The sequence below is a fragment of the Chroicocephalus ridibundus genome, chromosome 3 (assembly GCF_963924245.1).
Source record: "Chroicocephalus ridibundus chromosome 3, bChrRid1.1, whole genome shotgun sequence".
In the NCBI taxonomy this organism is placed as follows: domain Eukaryota; kingdom Metazoa; phylum Chordata; class Aves; order Charadriiformes; family Laridae; genus Chroicocephalus; species Chroicocephalus ridibundus.
The window spans coordinates 85,483,085-85,502,015 of NC_086286.1; positions in this window are offsets into that span (position 1 = coordinate 85,483,085).

Consider the following 18,931-nt stretch of genomic DNA (forward strand, 5'->3'; position numbering starts at 1 on the left):
GCCCCAAGGCAAGCAGAGGGAGCCTTGGCCATTGGCACCCTCCATGTCCTGGCCCAAATCACAGCAGAAGACTGTGGGCTGCCTGACTGTGCTGCGGAGGCTGTGACACTGGGCTTTTTGTATTTCTTGCTCTGGTACAATTCTCTGTATTGACACGGATCCTGCATAGCCACTGTTTTCACTGACGCTGTTTTCTCTGCCTGCCAAAAGTTGCAGGAAAATTTCTCTGGCGTAGCTTGTGTAATGCCTTGTGCAGTTTAAAAAGTGTGAACAAATACTTTGCAAGGTAGTGGCATAGTAAATTATAACAGCATGTTTATAATGGGGTAAGTATGTGGCTTTGGTTTTGGTGGTCATTTCCTTTGTGATGAGAAACTGTGGGCAGGATTCCTTTAGCTTGGGCATCTGAAGCTAGCTGTTGAAGTCTATTCTTGGAGCTCTTCACAGGCAGTGAGATAGGCTCCTCAAATTGCTCTTACTAAAACATACATCTTAGACAAGTTACCTAATTACTCACTAGAGGTGCCTGTTTTTCTCCATTGTCAAAGACAACAGCAAGGAAGATTCCTTAGCCAGATCCGTGATTTAAACATCAGTGTTTAGGCAGAATGAATAGTGTATTTGAAGAGTAGGGAAAAAATGTGAGAGCAATTGTGTATGCAACTTTTATAAAGATTACATAGAAACAGGCTATCCCTGATAGGGAACATCAGGAAAAAGAACTGGGAACTTAGAACTGTATTCCTCCCACCTAACTGTAAATGTATCTGAAGTGCTTTAATTATGCATATAGTCCACAGGCTGTGGAGAATCCCACCTAAAATCTGAATCTCTCCTTGGGCTGTCCAAATTGTACATTGTATTTAAGATCCAAAAGTGAAGTAAGATGTTTTTGACCTTCACTTGTGTGTATGACACAAATTCAAGCCACAGTTGCAAGATCTGTGAAGTAGTCATCTGTAAATAGAGCTCGGTTGTTGGTTTTTTTTTTTTAAAGTTTAGAGTTGTGTTTTGCCAGCATGCAAAGAAGGGGTAGATGAATCATATAAGCACACACAGTTATAAGCATATTGATATTTCTAAATTCCAGGTACAGAGTCTGCAATCAAAGAGACTTTAAACGGACCCTTTTCTTTCGAGATGTATGTACACGTGCACAACATGTGCATTAATATTTTCTACACCTAATTGTTATTCAAGTAACAATTCAGATTTTTTTTTGGTAGAAATCAATGTTTTCTTTAGACAGTTTATAAATTAAGTTAAATCTTCTGTTAAAAATATACTAAGTGATTCATTTTACTACACACGCACAAACCTCTTGCAGTTAACTGAACTCTAATGTTATTAGCATCTATTTTATGCAGTATGTTGTGCAAAAATAAAGTTCATACAATTTATTTTACTACAGTACTCCAAAGTTTACTGATTCCAGGGTCACCACGGTAACAGAAATGTTTTTGTTTTGTTGTTGGTGTGAAGGTTTTTGTAGCTCTAATAATAGCAATGGTTTAAATAAACCTTTAGGTAACAATTATAGTATGGAATGATGGCCACATTTCATTGACACAAAACAAAGCAAATAATTTCTTATAAAGGCCATGTACAATATTGCATTGATTCACTCTGGGAATATCAATTACCCTGTCTTAATTAGGGACAATAAAAGAAAATGGTGAGATTATTAATCCTGTCATAATGAATCAATGCTGTCTGTATGACATAAAGTACATTACAAAAGTTCATATTGTAATATTAATGTATGTTCTGAGCTCTCCTTGGGAACTTGGAATTTCTACCAGTCCAGTGAAGGAGCGCGGGTTAAAGGAACAGATTTTCAGTTCTGTTGTTGTTCTTACTTGCTGATGCAATGCATTAACCACCAGAAGAGCAAAACTTGGAGAAATGGACCGAGTCACTGCTGGCTGCCAAGTATTACAGAAAGTTATATCTAATGGTTTCCCGTTTCAGTCAGCTGAAGCTATTGTCTTCCAGCTAAAAGACCAGTAAAGGTTCATATAGTCATTACAACATTCAGAACAGGAGAAAAACATGATGCTCAAGTCCATAATCCTCTGTTATTATTTGTGTAGAAACACATAGTTCTCCTTCAGACTTGTGTCAAAAGACTCCAGGCATGTGTATTTCCATACTCTGGAGCATTGGCTCCTGAGGTAGAATACGAGAGTCCTTTAATTTTTTGAGAACTCACCTTTCAACTCTAGAATCCTTGCTGGAAGAAGGCAAGAGCTCTGAAAAATCTGTGGGTTTCAATTTCCTATTGTGATCTCTGCATACACACATTCTTGGTTCTTTGGTTGCATATTTCATGGTACCTGTCTGTTGCTTTATAGCAATTCTCCTGAGAAAGAGCTTAATTAATAAAAAAAAAAAAAAAAAGAAGGCATTGATACAATGCCTGTTTGAAATAATTGGTGATCCAGCAAAAATGCCCCTGGTGCATCCTCCTTTGCTCTTCAAACTTTGATGATCCTGTCTGAAATTTTTAGTATTTATTTAGGAAAGGAGAGAATGTAAAGGTGTAGTCAGGCCTCCCATATTGAACCTGTCATAAAAAAGTATTGTTATTAACGCTATTGAAATCTGTATAGCTAGGGAAAATACGTTAAATGACCCCTGTGTCACTTGATGTAGCTCCTCTTCATCTCAAGGTAGATTTGGAAATGAATCTACTGGTAAAGGTAAATCCACAGGATGAGAGGACAATGCTACAGTGTTAAATTACCATGCAAAGAATATGGTAAATGTAATGTATAAATTGCTAATATAGTAGGTAGGGTTTTTGACCACATGAAGTATTTTTAGAACTATATAGAAAATGCATAGAAAGAATAAGTAATGCAAAATAGAGAAGAAAATGTTCTTAAGAGAAGTGGTTTATCAGAAAACTTTTTACTCAGCATAAAAAATGAATGAGAGGACTTGTGATATGCATAGTATATTTTCCTTTCACTCAGAGCTGCACCACGCCTTGTTCACCTAGGAGTGGAATTGATATGATATTAACAGGGGAATAAAGCATGAAGAAGTGATTATTTGGTATACTGGACTGTGTGCAGACTGTATGTTTTTGTGATGGGGCATTTTGTTAAGATACCTGCAAAGATGGGAAATAACAGTGTAAACACTGTAATGATGAAAAAGTAGAAATGATGCAAGTGGAAATGAGTAAATACTTGTCCAACAGGATGTCTAAAAATAGTTTGTAAACTGGGTGAAATGGAGTATAAATTAGAATTTTATTAAACGGTTCTTTCATTCCACATACATCGTGATATTATCTTCATCACTTTCTGGTCATCTTTTCCTACCAAACAGCTGAGTTTGAGCATTTAAAAGGTTTCACTGTCGGGTTTTGCTCATTCATGTGTTTACCTCGATTTTAGCAATTGAAAAGCTCGCATCTCATTTGGTTTTCATGGTGCTGCTATACAAAATTTAAGTAACAATTTTGATATGGTGATTTAGAGGGATTACTCTGATGGAGGAACAGGTGCCTAACAAGCTATTCCTTTATCAAAGTGAGCTGGCAAGATAAAGCACAAGCTTTTTTAAAATGATCACTGTATATTGGACATATATAAGAAGGACAGGGTTTTCATCCTGGCTGTGTGTGCCATGAGGAGCTTTGGCTTTTTTTTATTTTCAGTCCTTTAATGCACAGTTATAAATAACATAACGTTTTGCTTTTCACTGTACTCTTGTCTCTTTTCCTGTCCTGTTGCACAGTGGCTGTGCTGTATGCTAATGGGAGGGTGCTTAGTTCAACCTCAGGCAGCCTCTTCTACATAATTGGTTTAGTTATGAAACACCATACTTTCAATTAATTAGTGTGATTATCTACCTACCTGTAGATAGGGGAAATTTGGTATTCATTTGGTTCTTCCTTTGCACTGAATGTTCATATCAATAATAAAGCTGAGTAAAATATTTATAGATGTACAGGGCATGAAACAGCACATGCATGAGGAAAATCTCACAAGTAAAACTGAATACTAAGTGCATCAGCAGCTGCCTTCTTTATACGCTTTTTGCATGTGGTTCAGAAAGGTATTCAGAAAATTATATTCATATAGATACCTTTTTTTTTACCGTTTTAAGTAACTGTTTTCTTTTTGTTAGTATATGTGTAGGGCTAATGAAATTTTCTGAGCTTCAAAATATTAGGTCCAATTTATATCCTTGTTTGTCAAGGTTGTTTTCTCTATTTGGATTAGAAGACTAGATGTACTGAAGTGTTTAAATGAGCAAATTCCCGCATTGTGTTTGACAAAACCCCCTTTGATCTTTTTTGAGAAATGGTTAAATGTAACATACAGAATTTAGAGTAACCATTTGTTTCATCTGATCTTTGAACATAATACAGAATATTTAGGGGAAGGGAGACATTATTTCTGCAGGTTTTCAGCCATATGCCCAGTTAGAAATCAAATGTACTGCTGTACTTGTAGAACAAATTGAGAAGAACAAAAGCCACTGTAAATACCCATATTTTGCCATTTGACTGAATATTTTGATTAATGCTAAATAGAAGACCAATTTGTCAGTAATAGCGTAGCATGTCATAGTGAGATACTGCAAGCATCAAGTATATCTTACTCTGATATACTGAGCTGTCATAGAGCAGAGCATTGAAGTAGCATATAAAATTTTTATTCATAGTAAGCTAGAAGCACTTGTAAAATACTGCAAACAATATAAAATATATGCTGTTGCATAAATAAACAAGCATTTATACTACAAAAGGATACAGAGAAACTTTTAAGGGGTCTGTCAACAGAAATTCTCATAATCCAATGCCAAGCAAAGACTCGAGTAGCAACTAACACCAGAGAAATAAAATAAAAGTACTTAATGATAGAAGGGAAGTGCAGATTTATTTTTAATATAATTTCAAAATGCAATATTAACAAACACAAATAAAAAGAAAACCAGGTATTTATATCCCCAGAATATTTCTTTTCACAGTGATATATTTTCAAATAGCTCTTTGTGATACTTCCTCTGTTTTAAGCTTACATTGCAGTTGAGGTGTCATCGATCCCATCCGAAAGCAGCAGTGAACGGAGCATATTCTCGGCAGGCACTGAAGCTTCAGCAGAGGTGCCAGCTCAGGGCACAGTGTAGGTTCACGTATTAAAGGTGCTGGAAGTCCATTGCCATAAAATGGAAGAGTACTTCATACAAGTATAGCATTCACTGTTTCACATGGGGGGTTGGAATTTTAATGGGAAGGGAAGAACCAAGCCTGCCTGCTTCTCTGTCACCTCCTGACCTTTGAAATTGCCCCTTTGAACCATGTGGTTTCCATCGGTTTACAAGGGAGCAGGCTTTTGACTGCAGTTTCTGTTTCCCATCCTCCTTGAGCTGCTTTCAGCCCTGAATGAGAATAGGGACTTTAGATCACCCCTTTGCTTTCTCTCATACCACTTCACAGGTGACCACACTATGTTTCTCATTTCAATGTACGAATAGTAATTAGGTTGTTCCTCATGCTTTCTTCTCCCTGGAAAGCTGTTTTGGAGACAGTCTATCTAGATGATTAGAAGTCATCTAATTTCCAGACTGAATTAATTAATGAGCATCAGTTTTTGTGTCACCATAGCGCTTTAGTTGAATTAGTGAATCACAGAATCAGTATGGCCTAAAAATGTGTAATATTTGTGAAAATGATGAGTGTAAAGGTGCTGAGGGTAAGATATTTCTGATAGAGATGGCAGTGTTAATGCCACAGTGAAACACACTGGTAATCAGAATCATGTGTCCAAGCTGAAAAGAAAAAAACCCTCGTAAGATCTGTAGGTGGAATTTATGAGCAGAGGGGAATGGAGGGTCTGTTTACAAGAAGGATCTGTCTTGTCTAATTTAAAAAGGCTAAAATACGGTTGAGCCTTTAATCAGAAGGTAAACAACTGATATATAGGGAAAAGCTATAAATAAGTTAGAGACAAAATTGGCACAAACCCCCAGAACAACGAAGTTACGGAACTACCTCAAGGTGTGAGTTATGAGGCAAACAACTGAACTGGTTTTCAATTGGAATTTTCTAAGGGTGAATTATGAGTCTCGGTTGTCTAAAATATCCGAGGTCTGGATCGCTGTAGGAGATCTCTCTCTTACATGTGGTCCTATGTGTGGTTAAGTGATTTTGTAGGAAGACTGAATCACAAATGATTCAGAGCTCATATGATTCAGAGATGTGATCATGTTGTAAATGTGAGTAAAGGAAATTGAAAGTGATCAACCTGTTTCAAGATCTGATCTAATACGATCATTTGAAATGTATTGTGACTCTGAATTCCCTAGTAAATCAATGTATATTATATATAAGTTACTCAGCTTTATGCGATATTTAAGTCAGGTTCTGTGAGTGGAGACACAGTCAAAAAGCATGGTAACATCCAAGGATGAACGTACTCCGTCTCTCTCCAACTGAAAGAAATCACAGGGTTGGAACAACTGTATCTTATGTTGCAGCTGGGACAGGTTAGGAGCTTGCAGTGGTCAGTTGTCACATCTCAGTCTGTGTGTGGTAACTTGACAAGTTGCAGTAGCCCGAATGCTTCTGATTTTGTTCTTGCGTACTATGTGCTAATCCGTTTCCTGACTGCTCTTAGTAAAATTTCATTTACATTTGTAAGTTAAATAAACAGTCCTACACTTTGGCTTTTCTTTTATGGACTGAACAATAAAATTATTTGTAAAAGTTAATTCTAACAACTTTCTAGAAAACTAATTAAATGGACACAAAGAAGTAAAAATATTTGCAGAGGAAGCATTCACAGGGTTAATGTAAATTTTGTATGGTTTTTGTTTGTTTGTTTGTTTCAACTCAGTCCTGCACCTCAGCCCTGCAATCCTGCAATCCTGCACCAAGCCTCTGAAATTATAGGCATGCTCAAGCAGAACAACTGTGTTCTATTTTAGCTCAACATATTAATCCTTTCCATTCTGTATCATTTTGTTAGAGGGTACCTTCATGTTGCACACACTGCAAATAGCACAGATGTGCTGGGATAAAAAAACTCCAGTATCTTTCAGATGGATCTTTAGGAAGTGCCAACGTATGCTGAGAAGCAAATTCATTCTTCTATTAGAAACAAACACAGCAAAAAAAGAAATAAAAATAAATCCAAGCCGCCTTCTGCTAAATTTGCATCTGCAAGTATTAGATTTGAGGAAAAAAATAAATCTTACTAAGTGCTCAAATAATAACCACTGACGCTAAAGAGTCAGATAGTAAGGTAGGAAAAAGATCCCTTAGATTTTGGTCTTCTGCACAATATATTTATTATTGCACTGCTTTTTTTTCAGGAATTATGCAAACTTTAAATCTCAGAAAATTAATTTGTAGAGATTTCCCTCCTCTGTTTTCTCCACATGCCACGTCTTCTCGGTATTTTGACTATTACATGATTAACTCTTACAGAAGTCACCCTCTTTTAGTATAGTGTCAATCTGATAAAGGAGCACAAAGGAAGCTGCTGCTAGAGGGTGATGGGAAGATTAAAAGCCCTCCCCGCAAAAGAAAAAAAAATCCTAGAATTCATGAGTTCGTCTTACCTATCCCTTTATTCTGGAGTGTGAAATCATGTAAAGAGTAGTGGGTGTTCTGGTACAAACTAGATAAAATCTACATTTCTACATTTATTTTTTTTAGATCTGTTTAACTCTGTGTCTTTATTTCTTTGTTGTTTTTTTTTTTTTAAATTACTTTAAAACAAAGAAGAAGCTTTTAGAAACTAAGAACTTCTCATAGAAATTATGTTTTCTTACAGAACTTAACACTTAGATTGTCAGTATACAGAGAGCACTTGACATTGCAAAGCTGTGTCATGGTTTAACTGTGCTTCCGCTATGTGCCAGCCAATCTCCATTTGCTATCTACTGTCTTATTAATAGATTGCAAGTTCCTAGGGCAGAGGTTTGTCCTTTTGTTGGCTATATATATCACGTAACAAAATGGAGGCTCAGTTTGGGAAAAGAGCACCTAATAGTCATGATGGTGCAAAGTAGCAAAACAATGTTACTCAGTTTTTAGAAACAGAGGAAAGCACTTTTGTCTAAGGAAGAGCCAACAATTACATTGATGTGCAACTGAAGCTCTGAGCATAACATTGGCTCCCATAACACAAGTAAAAGTTTCACTCTTCTTACTAGTAACAGCATAATGTTCTTGAGTAATGCCCTCAACTGAAAGTCCTTTTTTTTTTTTTTCCTCTTCTAACAGCCTCTTAGGTAGTTAATTTTAAGTATTAGATAAGGGACCTTGCATGGGATTCAGTTTGAGATTAATGTACCTAAATTTGTTATCTGTGTGTAGGTACCTGTAGATATACTAGATGGCTCAGCTGCTTCTATAGTCAATGGAGAGCAAGGGCTTGATTCAGCTACTTAAATAAGGGGAAGAAGAGCCATCTGAGGTGCTATTAAGTATCCAGAATACCTGCATGGGTTTGCTAAGTATGACAAAAGGCCTAAGGGAGCCTTAGCATTTCTGGAGGTCACATGGAAGACATTTAGACATCTCAAATCGTATTAGGTTCTTAGGCGACTAAAATGAGCATCTAGTCGATATAGTCAATGGAAGTGGTTGCACAAATATTTAGTGCTATTTGAGATACTAAAGAGTTACCCTGCTGGCCTCCAGCCACCACTCCAGAAGAAAACTGGTCTTCCTCAAGTCCTGTATCATATTTGGCAGCCATGAGTCTTAAATACCTTATGACATCTGAAATAATACTAAATATCTACAGAAAGGCAACTAAATCAAGCTGTCAGTATCTACTCAGTGCTTGATAGGGTCCTTTGATTATGCTGGTTAGATCTTTATTTGTTGCAATGAGAGCTTAAGGAAACAGCATGCTTGTAGGCATCTACCTTGTGGAAGGATTCAGTTGCATTTATGTAGATCCCTAGCATCATTTAGGCTCTGTGGGATATTTCCTCTGCCCTCTTGCCGCCACTGTAGAAGCATGTGTATTCCTCAGGCATTGTGTCATATTTACCAGCCCTATGCAGGTGTTTTGAATAGCTGAAAGCACTGTATACGCACTAGATGTCTGCATTTGAGCAACTGAATTATTCTCCAGGTTTCTTAAACTCAAGCTGAGTCCCAGCCGTTATCTCCATTTTATACGCAGTTTCCTAAGATGGCCCCAAAATGTTGCAATCAGTAGTAAATTTCCAAGTCCTGTCAGTGTGCACTGACAAAAAGACTGGGGGGATGGTCCACCTTTTAACAGAAAGGATAACACCAGACAGTTTAACATACTAAGTTAACAACTCCAGTCTGAGGTGTTTGTGAGCCATCTCCCTATTTCCGTAATACCTCTGTGCTCTTTTGCTTTGTTACATCCTTCTCCCATGAGACATGCTTATGGTATCAGTTCTTTTGGCATTTTCTGTATAAGAAAACTGGAAAATTGCCTTGTCTTACCTTGTATATGCAGAATTCCAAGCATGATGATACTAAAATGAATAGTACATTTTAAATAGTAAAACCACACATAACTCGGGTGCTTTAAATTTAGAGTTTGTGCTTTGTTTAGTTTCTCTAACTACTGCAGCCTTGTCAACAGCTCCTCTCCTTGGAAATGTATGTTTGCTCATTTTGCAGTGTCTGAAACAGTATATTTGCAAAGTCCATTTGCAGAATTCTGCAAAATTGTGCATTTTTATTGAACGCTCATATGTATTATATAGCACTGTATATAGTCTCTATATATATAGTCTTCAGATACTAGTAACTACTGGCTATATAATAACTGTGCTGGATTCTGAAAGAGTTGCACCCAGAACCTGCCTGTCATTATGGAACCTGCTTTTCTAGGTGTTTCTGGACATATATTCCCAATGAAAATGCCTATGAAGATGTCAGATATAACAGAGTTCATATAACAGATGTTTTATGCAACCTTTATCCTACTCGACTTACAATCTTGGAAGTTGTCTGAGTTTAAACTCTGAGTTTTGTAGTCAGTGAACTGAATCAAGTGTCTGCAGGGAGAGATTCATCTTGTCTAAAACATCAGATTTAGGATGAGATGAATTACCCTCTGGAGGTGTTTTATTCATTCCCTTGATACATGTAGGGCTTAAGGTTACTCGTTTTGAAGTAGTCAACTAACTTTCAGGTGACTGAAGTGGATGATATTAATCTTCCCTTTTGTAATTGGAATGTGCACAGCTGAGAATGTGCTAACAAGCTCTTGGGCTTTTCATCAAAGCTGCACTGACACTGAATGCTCAGATTTAGCTTACAGATGGTAGCAGTTTCTAGTGGTCTTTTGGTATTGCCTCCAAAGGAGTATCACAGGAAATTATTCAAGTTTGTCCATTACTCAGCCATGGGAATCCATAACAAAGGTGCTTTAGAACAGCTTAAATGCATTCTGGAAAAAGAAAATATACATTGTGTTTGATTATTGGGCACACACTGAGACTATCACACCAGGTAAATTGAGAAGTATTTGTTTAATTTGTACCTGATTTGTTCCTTTGAAATTCCTTATTATTATACTTGATTTTGCCGTGAGGTTAGCATGGGCAGAAGGAGCATGTGGTGGTAATGGTGTTCATGAGCTAAGCGAGCTGTGGCCAGGAGGCATGTGGGGGGCACATTCAGTTTTACAAGAAGGAACCTGCTGAGGGGAGGTCTTGCACAAGAGTGGGAGATGCCTATGCCTCGCTTCTGTTTGCTCTTTAACTGGCATTTCAGGAGTGCTGGAAACAGGAGCCACAAACAGAGACTTGGCAGTTAACTTCCTTAGTGACTGGGCAAGCAATAGTAGTCCCTAAAGTTCAGCAAAATCTGAGTTTAGCTGCAAAATTATAAGTTTTAACTTTCTATCTATATTTTTGTCTTTTTTATTAAAGACTGTTTTTTGAGTTCTTTATTTTCCTTCTTGGTTTACAGTCTTTTTGGTTCACCCCTTATGTTTTCTCGGAAGCTATAGAGGTTAGAGCTATGGAGGCTGATACTCTTCCACAAATAACAATTTAAACTCATGCAATTAAGATCAAAGTAAGAAAGATGCCAGATTTCATGGCATTCATGGTTCTGGACTCTAAAACCAGAAGCAGCAAAGGAATTCCAGACCACTTTTTAAAGACTGCTTTTTAAAAAACAGCTTCCTCCATCTCAGTGGCAGGTGTCTTCACAGAATCACAGGATAGTTGAGGTTGGAAGGGACCTCTTGAGATCATCCAGTTTGACCACTCTCAGAGTAAAAAGATTTTTCTTTTGTTTAAGTGGAATAACTTGTATTCCAGTTTATCCTGTCAGTGGGCACCACTGAGAAGAGCCTGGCTCCCTTTTCTTCATTCCCACCCTTCATGTATTTATACACGCTGATTAGATCCTCTCTGAACCTTCTCCAGGCTGAACAACCTCAGATCTCTCAACCTCCCCTCATGTGTCAGATATTCCAGTCCCTTCATCATCTTCATGGCTCTTCGCTTGACTCTCTCCAGTAGCTCCATATCTTTTGTACTGGGGAGCCCAGAACTGGACACAGTACTTCAGGTGTGGCCTCACCAAGATTGAGTAGAGGAGACCTGCATCAGCCTGCTGGCAGCACCCTTCCTAATGCAGGCCAGGATGCTCTTGGCCTTTTTTTGCCACGAGGGTGCATTGCTGGCTCATTGACAATTTGTTGTCCACCAGGATCTCAAAGTCCTTCTCTGCAGAGGTGTTTTCCAGCTGTTCAGCCTCCAGCATGTACTGGTGCCTGGGATTATTCCTCCCCAGAGGCAAGACATTGCATTTCCCCTTGTTGAGCTTCATGATACTCCTTTCAGCCCCATTTTCCAGTCTGTCAAGGTCCCTCTGAATGGCAACACACCCATCTGGTGTAGCAGCCACTCCCCCCAGTTTTGTGTCATTTGCAAACTTCCTGCAATGCACTCTGTCCCATCCTCCAGGTCATTAATGAAGATGTTGAACAGTATTGACCCCAGTATCAACCCTCAGGGTACATCACTAATGATTTGCCTCCAACTGCAGTTTGTACTCAGATCACAACCCACTGGGTCCAGTTGTTCAGCCAGTTTTCAATCCACCTCACTGTCCACTTATCTAATCAGTAGTTCATCAGTTTGTCTGTAAGGATGTTGTAGGAGACAAGAGTCTGCCTTTGTCCACCAAGCTGGTCACCTCATCGTAGAAGGTTACCAGGTTGGTTAAGCATCATTTCATCTTTGTAAATCTGTGCTGACAACTCCTGATCACCTTTGTGTCCTTTATGTGTTTGGAACTCTTTTCCAGGATTAGTTGCTCCACCACCTACCCAGAGAATGAGGTGAGGCTGACTAGGTCTTCCTTCTTGTCCTTCTTGAAGATAGGGGGGGCATTTGTGACATTTTAGAGTTGTCTTGCACAAGTCAAATCTGGAATAGGAATAGGAATCTTCATCTTGGGTGAAGAGAGGGAGCAATGTCCTCACTGTTTCTTTATTCTATTCTATTCTTTATCCTTAGCTGTTTCACCATGTAGTAATAGGGAAAGCTTGTCAAGACAGCACAAGATTCCCTGTAGTGTTGGCAGGAACTTTTCATGTGAGAAAAGGAAATATATGTGGAGGCAAAAACCATCTTGTGGCAGAACTCTTAGGGAATGGAATTTTTAAAAAATGGAGAAAAAAGTTAAGTTGATTTCACAGAAACCTGATTGTAGGGGCAAAATCTGATATTTCACTTCAAGTGCCCTGTAACAAACCCAGATCTGCTTGCTGCTGCTTTGAAATGTCAGAAATCAGCTGTGACTTCTTTAACCTTTTTTCCTGTCCTTGCAACAGTTTATTTACCGAATTCAGGGGCCCAGACATTTTTTAAGGCAGGCACTCTAGTTTCATGTAATAAAAAAACCCCTCATGGCATGAAGTATGCAATGCCTAATGAAGTAAACTGTGTGTGCCAATGGATGAAATATACTTTTATAAAACTCTGATTATTCTGCAGTGGGCTATGAGATGTGTAGGTTACATGACAAGAATGCAGCTTGCAGGTAGCTGAGGCAATAATTTTTTAAAAGACTGGCGAGCACAGTTCACAGAAATCAAAGGTACAGTTTATAACCGTCCAACCGATAGCAGGTTGAATGGTTTATAAATAAGTTCCACTATTTTAGTCCTGGATTTTGCACAGAAGAAAGCTGTAACTGAAATGCCAAGGAATTTGAGTAGCTGCTAGTAAAGCTTTTCATCCCCAAGCCTTTCAGACACACAAACATCTGTATTATAGAAAATAAATTCACAATAGAGAAGACTGCTTAAAAATAGAGGAAAATTAACACCATTTATAAATTTATAAGTTAATTCTGAAACAAAAAGAGTTATCCACTTAAACACATTTGTTTTTTCTGCATGAAGTAACATCTGCAAATTAGAGCCAAAGCTTGGATTCTCGCATTCTATGAATCTAAATTGCATTGCTTATTTATATAAAATGAAAGATCCCTGAGGTGGTGAACATATTCCCTTCTGGGTTTTTCTTTGCTGTTTTTATTTTTCTTATGTTTTCCATGGCCAGCGAGCTGCCTTGGTAGAATGACTTTGGAGGTGATTAGTATGACTACGAAATCAAGTGGACTGACATTGCATAAGGGGAATAGAAAGGGAAATCTGAGACCACAGATGTTGGGTGGAATCATACATTAATCTGATGGAAAGATTTCCATCCCCAGAGAACAGATGAAAATTTTCTTAAATCTTTTAAAATGTGAGATCTGTCATAGGAGTTCCTTTGGATCAAAAGTCAGAATTTGTAATTCTTGTAATGGTGTATTTTGTCCATGCTTCCCAGTGGGAGTGAATTGATCTGGATCATGCAGTCTACAGTTCCCCAAGATGTATAAAAGATGCTCCCCATCTAAGTGCTGTTTGTTTCCTGTTAGAACTGCGTTGTCAGAAGTAGTAAAGCTGTGAATGTTGAACAGGCGCGGCTGACCTAGAGCAGAAAGTTGGTCATCCTTTTTTATGTATTTTGGTCCCTAATAGAGTGCTTATGAGGAACATTGTACTGATCATCTCAGTTGCCCCTGTTGCAAGCCCAAAAGGTGCTAATGTTCTGCTGTTCTCCAGTTCTCTGTTGAATAAAAAATCAAAACGAAGATGAATATGAAGAAAGAATAAGCATGCTAAATTTTGGAACCTTTGGAAGTAGCTAGCATGTGAGATAAAGAGCAATTCAAATGCTTTAATAAAGATATGTTTAGAAAACAGCCCTTTTTGTAGTTAGTTTAAATATGCACATGCATGCCTACATTAAGCACAGTCTTACAGGTGTAAGTCTTACAGGACTTACTGGGGAGCTAATGGCTCTGTAAACTCAGAGTAGGATTTGCCTCTGCATTTCTAGCTATGTGGGCAGGGAAGCCCTTTTCTTGAGGGTAGGGTGCCAAAGGAATGTATGTCTTCACCTGCATAACGTGTTCATTATCTTTCCAAAGAAAACACAGCAATATTTCCTCTTGGATGCCTGCAATCCTGCTGAAATTGCCTTCCAATCCCATGAAAAATCCTCAGCTTTTAACCACACAGGGAATTAGAGATCAAAACTGTTATCTAGAACAGCACTAAAAAATGATGCGCCGAAATAAATATAGGCCATCTGAGTTTCTAAAACGCTTCATTATACTGCCACATGGAATACAGCGTCACTGGCGTTGCTCAGTGGAAGCAGACAAGAGTTACTGGGAACACAGACCTAATACTCTCTTCTCTGATGCTGTAAGGTGAAGGGAAATTAATGTTCCTTCCAGTATGCAATCTTAGAAATAATTTCTATTTGTCTTAAACAAATAAACAAAACCCCAAGCCACCCTCCCCCAAAAAAACCTCCCACCACCTAAAACTTTAATATAATCTGATTTAAAGCATTAAAGCTTGTCTGCATGTTTTGAGAATTCATCACTGCTCTTAACTTCTGGCATTTAATTCTCCCAGACAGCTACCTTTTGGATTTTACGTGTTAATTCTATCACTGTCTGAATCCTGTCATATTTATACTTCCCCATTTGTTAGTTTTAACTCTAGAGAAAAGGATTGAATATGAAGCATCTGTTAGAAACAGTATGCAAGAGCATCTGTTAGAAACAGTATTGCAATATAAATTAAAGTCTTAGGAAAACGCTAAATAGGAAATATGAGTTTAAGGGGTAGATGAAGAGGAAGGGGAGTGGAAGAGTGGTCCTTTCAAAAATGTTCCATTGGCTCCGCTGCCTCTCATCTTTCTCTGATGGTGTGTCAGTGCTAAGGCAGACAGCTTAGTTTAAATAGAATGGAAGAATCACACAGGCCATTTAAGGCATTCGCTGTCTGTCTGCTGGTTGCTCGAGTTGCTCTGAACTTACTGGCCAAGTGGCATATCAGACACTCAGGCTTGCTTCTGATCTTTCTGGAGTGTTTCCATGAGTGGTCAGCAGGACGCAAAGAGGGCCAGAAGGAGGTTCATAAGTTGGGCAGAATGGAGGATCTGCAGGTCAGGTTTCCATTTCAGGCATTCAGGTGATAGTCTGGTAGATATCACATAGTGATATTGTCTGGTCTAATAACCCTCTATTTAACTAAAATTTGGTTTGCTTACGCCCTCTCACAATCATTTCTAAAGTACCTCTAACATCATGTGCTTTGTGAAAACGGCATACAGGTGGGTGCTTTTCAGAAACGTCCCTATAACTTTTAAAACTTATTTCCCCTATGGACTTAGTTTCAGGATAAGTTAATCTCATCACCGTCTCTTGTCACTGCAACTCATCAGGCCTTTGTCCTCCCATTCTCGCATTTGCTGAAGTAATCAGAGATGTCTCTGGCATATAGTTAATTCCTTCCTGCCACAGTTAATGATAATTCCTCATGCAAATCTGCTGTGAGGCTTTGGAAATGTTACCTGTATGTCTCACTTTCTCTAGTCCTTCTTTCCTCAGTTGGCTTTCCATTTCTCTATCTATGCTCTAAACTCCAACTTTTTTCCCAATGATTTTCTGTACATTTCAAAGAACGAAATGTACACTCAGACTAGGACTCCATCAAATAAAGGATTATCAAAAAGTCTTTTGGTTATCCATCCAGGTTATCAAAAAAGTTATCAATCCAGACTAAGAGACTGCATATTTTTATGCTGTTCTTGTAGAAAAGGGGTTTGATTTTAGTAGTCTGCTGAGTTCTGTGGGTTGGTAATAGCTATCCAGAACACTGGTGCAAAAAGGCACCAGATCTTCCCTTACTCTACAGGATATAAATAAAATAGCGGTGAACATACTGTAACTAGTGAACAGAAATATGTGAATGGAATGAATGGGCAGAATTTGTCATCTTTCCTTTTAAATTCATCTGGTCTGGAGGGCTGTTTGCTTTCCTTTGCAGAAGAGAAAGCTGGCCTGAATGTTGTGGCAGATGCAACAAAATTGCCCATCCAATGCCCCATTTGGCAAAATTATAACTAGTGCATTGTCTGTGAATCATTTCCATACTGTTTGTGCCAGTGTATTGGCAGTGTACAAAAATGGTGATTTCCAGAACAGTGCAAACTGATGCAGACTGGTTCTATAGGTTGAAATAGTCTAAGCATGTGCAATCCATTGACTTACTATGTCATGGCAAGGCCAGGTGTCTATATAACAAAAAACATCACCAACCACCACAGTGATACAGGAGGAAAAAAGGTAACTCTACCCAGATATGTGCATTAATCATTACTTAGTCAAACCTATTTTTATTTGCTTTGTCTTCTCTCCATTCTCTGGGATGCCTATTATTTAGAATTGAAGAGGCTGCTAAAGTAAGACTCTCTGCCATGTCCTTTAAAGTTTCTTGTGTGTATTTATACACTTTGTAAGGAAGGAAATTATAGAGTTAGCTGCTCACCATCAGATAGTGAGAAGAAGAGTGGTTCAGGTAAGTGACGTAACTGAGCAGACGCATGTGTTGAGCTTCAGGGTTTATGTACCCCTCAAAGTGGGATGTGACTGTCTGAAACGGCAGTGGCAATATCGGTTTTGTCAGAAGTATAAGCATATATATACATTTTTAGATACCATCCTGTGTGATTTCTTATATTTAGTAATCCTAAGGAGCTTAATTTTTCAAGAGATTAGGAGGAAAGGAGAAAGATAAAGGAGTAGCTGCTATCTCTGACACCCTGTCTTCACCCAGGTCTCATAAGGAATATATCAGGTAAATTGTTGACAGTTTGTTAATATAAACACCTACCCTCCTTGTCCCATTCCTAGCAACTCCTGGAGGATATTGTATGGGACTGAATGGGTTTCCTGATAGCATGCCTCTAAAACATATGTTAAATACTTACTCTCTTACCTGTAATGAGTGATTATTATCTGTACCAGTAATGGTTATTTATAAAGCCCCTAGAAGGAAACAGGCAGGATAATCTGCTTTGCCTTGTTCTCACCTTCTCCAGTCAGTGTTTCTGTTTTTTCACAGGAGGAATCGGGGCACTTAAACGACAGTTAAAAAAAAGTAGTTCTTAACAAAAGAACAGCATCCTATTCAGAAACAGTTGTACACCTTCTTTCACCACTGTCTTGAGTTCCTGCTCTCTGAGGACACAACACTACTCAAGACCAGGGCACAGATCCAAAGCCCAGCAATGTTAACACTCTTTCTAGCATGATTTTGGCCCATGTCAGATAACAGCTTCTCAAACTTGCTGGACATGGTCTGGAGAGCAGTACAGGCCAGGGAGTGTTTCCATTTTGAATGAGGCCATCCTGTTTGGTGGAAAGAAAATTTAGCTGCGTGGTGGCAAGTTGTACTTTGGCATGTGCCTCTGTGACAGTAGTCTCTCTCTAATGCAGGCAACAGAGGCTTGAGTCCACTCATTAGAAGAAAGCTGAACACAATCCATGCTGTATCCTCAATTTTACACTAAGGGGCAAAATCAGTCCAAGCTCTAGAGCTTCCTGGAGAAGAGAGAATCTGAGCGTGTGTGGTTCTGCAAAATGACTCTTTTAGGTGCAATCTGACAGAATGAGTGAGGCTTAATCACCTATTGAGCAAGATGTGTTGGAAGTTGGCTCTTCTTCAGCTACCGCCAACTATGAGGATCATGGGGCTCAGTGAACAGACACTTTCTTCTTCAGCCTGTCCTCCACCTTGCAGTGTAGACAGAAGCCCAAGTAAGGGAGTGGTGGCTAGTTCAGTCAAGCAGTATCACAGCATGGGAACAGCCTGGGAACAACTGGCTTGACCCTGCCGGCTCAGCAATCAAATACAGTAAAGACCTAGTCACTGTCATTCACTAGCAGGCAGAATAGTTGCAGCTCCCAGCCTGTTACCGGGAGCATGGCCATGTTCAGAGCTCAGGAGAACTAGAAACCATCACTTTGACAACAGGCCAGCAAAGGGAAAGGAAAGAAGGACAAAGGTATGTTGGAAAAAAGCAGTACTTGAGTGTGAAGAAACAGTAGCAATGTTGTGAAGGGGAGAAAGAAACAGGAGACTTTTCCATCATTTTACTATTTCTTGCCCCAATTCTGCTTGATAAAACATGCATGAAAAAGTATTACCTCGTAATGATTGTTGCTTACTCCTAATTGAAATCTATAATCCCATTACAAATGCATCTGGACACATTTAATCAAACCATATCCTGTTGTGCAAATTGAGATCCAAGTTCATAGCTCATTTCTAAACAAATTACACACAGTGTGAGAGTCCAGGCACTGAATTAGGCATCTTGTAGCAAATGCTGCCAGTTCCTTTAAGTTAACTCAGAAACTGGGTTGCTGCTGTTTGCAATTTCTAAAGCATAGCAGGATAACTCATTTTCCAGGCTGCCTTGGATTTCCAGTTAGGCTACCTCATGGGGATATTTTGTCTTCTGCAATATTCTACTAGTGGAGAGAGAGGAGCTTAAATATACTTTCTTTAAGACTTTCTTGAAAACTGGC